At 39.8% G+C, this 5449-nt stretch overlaps 2 pseudogenes; both read left to right on the forward strand.

Annotated features, from left to right (window-relative positions):
• Nucleotides 1-582: 582 nt before the first annotated feature.
• Nucleotides 583-699, forward strand: LOC128651109 (uncharacterized; annotated as a pseudogene).
• Nucleotides 700-2390: 1691 nt separating this feature from the next.
• Nucleotides 2391-4979, forward strand: LOC128647342 (small G protein signaling modulator 2-like; annotated as a pseudogene).
• The last annotated feature ends 470 nt before the right edge of the window (nucleotides 4980-5449 follow it).

The following is a 5449-nucleotide window of genomic DNA, read 5'->3' on the forward strand; positions in this document are numbered from 1 at the left end:
TGGTATTATTCGCTTCAGTTACCCTACCACAATTGTTAGGGATGCAGTTAACAGAAAAAAATTCATGTAGAGAGCGCGCATAGAACAGGATCAGTAAGGGAGTCCCAGGAAGGTAATCTCCGCCCAAGGATGGTGGTAATTAAATATTTAAATTTTCAACACAAGGTTCAGATAATGAGGCATTATAGGAAAATTCAAGGGTTCAAGATAGGAATGAATCCGGTCTTTCTGTTTCAGGATTTCTCAACGGAGACCTCCTCAAAGAGAAAGGCAATGGCACCATACTGCACAAGCTTAATTAAGGCAGGAATTCAGGCAAACTTGAGATACCCAGCCAAAATTGTAATTTTCTCAGAAGGGAATGTGATTGCATTAAATACACCAACAGAAGCTAAAAAATATTGTACAGAAAAGGGTGTAGAGGTACGATAATTGGAATAGGATGTTTATTTCTAAATTATCATGGTTTTAAGGATGACGCGAGAGATGCTTGTTATTTATTCTGATTGTAAAAAGGGGAGAGATCCATTTTTTTTTTTATTTATTTTTTTTTTTTTTATGGTTTTGTATTGTTTGTTGCAGGTCTACCGCTGAGCGGTCTTGAACACCCGATCCCGTACGATCTCGGAAGTGGAGCAGGGCTGGGCCTGGTCAGTACTGGGTTGGGCGACCGCCAGGGAACACCAGGCGCGGTAGACATGTCCAGCGCGCAAAAGGAGAGAAGTAACCTACTCCCTGACAGAGAGGTAGGAAGTCAAGTGTATGTGATTGTGGTCTTTAATATATACATTAAAATTAAATGTTGAATTTTGTGTTGTGGAATGTGGGAGGGGTTACCTCCCCTATTAAAAGAAAGAAGGTGCTAAAAATGTTAAAGCGCCAGAAGCCAGATGTTATTTTTTTACAAGAGCTACATCTGAAAGAGGTAGAAATACAAAAATTACAAGCTAATTGGATTAGTGAAATTGGAACTAATTGGTGGCAGACATGGCTTGTATTTGCCTAAGAGGTGAATCTTATCTTTTGGTACATTAGCAATGGCCTCAAGGCCCTGAACTAAGCCATGTTTTGAAGAAATTTATGGCAGACATGGCTTGAATTTGCCTGAGAGCTGGGTCTTTGTTTTTTGTACATTAGCAATTGCCTCAATGCTGCCCTGAACTAAGCCATGTGCCTCTCTAGTCATATTTTCGTATCTTACAGTCTGTACTGATTGACTGTTTAAATCTTTGTATGTGAAGAAATTGGTGGCAGAGATGTATTGTATTTGCCGGAGAGCTGGGTCTTTTTTGTGGTACAATAGCAATGCCTTAAACTAAGCCATGTTGTGCCTTCTAAATATATGTTTGTCTTTTACAGTCTGTACTGATTTTTTGAATTTTTGTTGATTTTTGTATGTGAAGATATTGGTGGCAGATAAGGCTTTGGAAGCCTGAACTCTGGATCTTTTCTGCTGGTCCATTGGTCTCAGGCTCAGAAAAAAGGCTTCTGTTTGTAGCTATTTACAAGGTAAAGTCTATTAGGAAAGCTAGCAATGCCACCATCCTGAAATGCTTCAAAAAGAAATTAACCATTTTTACAGCTTGGTGATATTAATGGAGCTGATATAGTAAAGTCTGGAGATGGAGTCTGTGATAGTGTTTATGGACTCCAGAGACAAATTTAATAGGTGTATTCAATTCTGTGTCTTGGGATCTAATATTATACCTCCTGTTCTGCTGAATATACATTTTTTGGTACCTATGGCCTCAATGACCCTTTGGGGCACATTTTGGTTCCTTACTAAGCCATTCTGAGTCTTTCTGGTCATGGTTTTGTTTTTTGCTGTTTGTATTGGTTTCATATTAGACTTCATGTAATTGGTGGCAGAAATGGCTTATATAAGCCTAAGCTTTGGATCCTTTCTTCTAGTGCATTGGCAGTGGACTGTAGGTTCTATGCTATGCCAGGTTGTGGCTTTTTGGTCATGGTTTTGTTGGTTACAGTCTGTTCCTGTTTGATATTAGACTCCTTGTTGACTTTGTCATTAGAACTAGTTGGTGGCAGACATGGCTTGTATTTGCCTAAGAGGTGAATCTTATCTTTTGGTACATTAGCAATGGCCTCAAGGCCCTGAACTAAGCCATGTTTTGAAGAAATTGGTGGCAGGCATGGCTTTAATTTGCCTGAGAGCTGGATCTTTGTTTCTTGTACATTAGCAATGACCTCAATGCTGCCCTGAACTAAGTCATGTGCCTCTATAGTCATATTTTCATATCTTACAGTCTGTACTGATTGACTGTTTAAATCTTTGTTTTTGTATGTGAAGAAATTGGTGGCAGAGATGTATTGTATTTGCCTGAGAGCTGGGTCTTTTTTTGTGGTACAATAGCAATGTCCTAAACTAAGCCATGTTGTTCCTTTCTAAACATATGTTTGTCTTTTACAGTCTGTACTGATTGACTGTTTGAATTTTTGTTGATTTTTGTATGTGAAGATATTGGTGGCAGATAAAGCTTTTGGAAGCCTGAACTCTGGATCTTTTCTGCTGGTCCATTGGTTTCAGGCTCTTTACAGACAAAAGGCTTCTGTTTATAGCTAAGGTAAAGTCTATTAGGAAAGCTATCACTCAGGCTATCACATGAAGCTATATTATTAGTCTCCTGTCCTGTAGTGCTGTACAGCTGATGACAATGTTTACCTGAGCTTGAGGAATAGTTATTTGCCTGCCCCCAAATCAGCTGTGGATTTCTTCCCAGCAGCAGATGGCCACTTCTGTTGTTGCATATAGCTTTGCTGAAACATTTTTTTTACTCATCTGTTGAAGAAGAATCTTGCAAATAACGTATCTCTCAGCTTGTCTTCACTTTGTGCATTCCACAAAATCTACTGGCATTCTGGTGGAGTATTTCCAGGGCTTCTTCCGGCACCAGAGGAGGCTCTGGAAATACTCCTCCTCCTGAAGAGGAGGTCAGCCGGTTTCTTGCGGTGTGATAAAGTTGCAGCATTCTTTTTGACAGTAGCTAAGACGTGCTACTGCTGCAAGCATATGCAAGAAAGTGCAGGACATCCAGCTGCAGGTAGAAGTTAGAAATAATCTCTCCAATGGGCAGGAATCATTAAAGAGACAGAGCTGTGGTCCCAACGTGGGAAGGGGAAAGTATTTCCAAAACTTAGAAAAAAAAATTGTTCCAACAAATCAGTTAATATGGATGACAGCACTGTAGAAGAGATAAGCACTGATTAAGTCTTCAGAATCATATATGCAGGACACAGGCATGATAATCACTCCAGTGATGTAAAAGAGATGCAAGGCTTTGGTGCTAATCTTTTACCTTGGCCGCAAAATGACCTCTGCAGCCAGGGTTCTTCCTGTCTCTCCTGCTCCACAGGCAGTTCTCCGTATGATATTTCTAGCTGCTGTAGCTGTGTCCATGACAGGACACCACTCAAATTACTGTGAGAAAATATAAAGAAACAGATTGTCTCTTGGGCCTTCTATGGATGGCTGGCCTACTGTCGCCATCTGTCTACTGTTCAAACACACATCTCTGCCCTGGTGAATCATTCAATTATTCCGCCTGATAAATCTACAGATGCATGAGGAGGCTTAATCAAAGAAGTATGGAGTAAATATCAGAAGGATATGAAAAATTACAAAGAGCTGGAGTTGCTCAGGTTAGTGTATTACGGCGTTGTGGAACAAGAGATCCGAAAAGAGGTTTGGCCATTCCTGCTTGGACATTACAAATTTGGAATGACAAAAAAATAAATGGATAGGGTTGATGAGGCAATTGCTTCCAGGACAGGTACCAAAAGGTAATGACAGAATGGGCTGCCTGTGAGGTGATCGTAAAGAGAAGAGAAAAGGAATCTCACTCAGCAATTTAGACAGCCATGTGCTACGTTTGATTCACAGAGACTCTACAATCAGTAATGATGTTTTCATGTCTACAGAAGAAGTAGACACATCTGACAAAGATTTAAAAGGTCAAAATAAAGTATCTACTCTGGTCAATGCCAGCACTCCAGCGGCAATGGCTCCAGCAGATCCACAGCAGTCTGTGGAATTAGATTCTCTAGATTCGGGTCTTCCCTAATCCCGCAATTATTCTGTGACCCCAGGCTGCCTCTCTAGCATAGATGATGGTCAGAGTATGTGCTTTGAGGAAGAGGAATCTAGCACAGAGTCAGACAGAACAGAAATAAATGTGTGCCCTCCACGAAAAAGCAATGCTGTCCTCAAAATGCAGGACTCCATATGTTAGGAGCAGCTGTCTGCTGAACTGGAATATTTAAACACTGCCGATGACATTTCTTCCATGTGTCCTACATCCTATACTAAAGAATTACTTGACACAATAGCCTTAAACTTACACTGCATTGACAAAGATGTCCAGCGATGTGATCGTAATTACTGGTATTTCACAGCTGACATAAATTGACATAAATTGTCACAGCTGACAATTTAGTAAAGCTACATAACATCATGTGCACCTACCTATGTGTGGGAACACCTGGATGTAGGCTATGTCTAAGGAATGTGCGGCCTGCTGGCTCCACTGATGGTTGTACTAGATAATGATTTATTGGCATACAGCTGTTTTACCCAACTAATGAAAAGAATGAGTCAGAACTTCCCAAATGGAGGTGCGATGTATACACGCTTTGTAAACATGCGCTTCTTGATTTTGGATTCAGAACTATTTGAGCTTATGCACCAAAATGGAGATTACACACACTTCTAACTCTGCTACCGCTGGTTTCTTCTTGATTTCAAAAGAGAGTTGCTGTATGAGGATGTGTTTGAAGTATGGAAAGTTATCATTGCTCTTGCTCTGGTTCAAGTGTATGGAGAGATTGTGCGTGACAACAACATGGACTTCAGAGATATAATCAAGTTATTTAACAAAATGGCTGAGCATCATGATGCACAACTAATTCTTAGGATAGCCCAAGACCTAGTTCTTAAAGTAGAAACACTCCTAGAAAACAAATGAACATCTGCCTCATTCAAGTGGAAAACTTAAAACACAGGATCATCACACAGAGGTGCTGAAAAGGTCTTTAACTGTGCCCAGACGTACTGTGAACCACCTTTTCCTGCACTGTAAATACATAAGGGTATTTTCTGGATTAATGCCTAAAAATAATAGGCCAGAGGTATTGCTAGATCTAAATGATCTTGAATACCTATCAAATATTTTTCTCAGTTTAACTGTAGAAGAATGGTCATTATTTCAGGGTCATAGGTTAGCACTGTTTATTTTTTTTTGTTCTGAATAGTCCTCCATGAAGGAGGATCCAAAAGGATTGATCATTATTGCTTTTTGGCCAAGCAATTTGTAGGGTATCCTATTTTGTGAGATATTCATAAGTTTAAATGAAGATCTCTTGCCCTTTCAAATGAAATATGCTTTGTATTTTTGTTCAGCATGCAGATGTTTAATTCCACTGTGATGACAATGAA

Source organism: Bombina bombina, chromosome 2 (genome assembly GCF_027579735.1).
Source record: "Bombina bombina isolate aBomBom1 chromosome 2, aBomBom1.pri, whole genome shotgun sequence".
Lineage (NCBI taxonomy): Eukaryota > Metazoa > Chordata > Amphibia > Anura > Bombinatoridae > Bombina > Bombina bombina.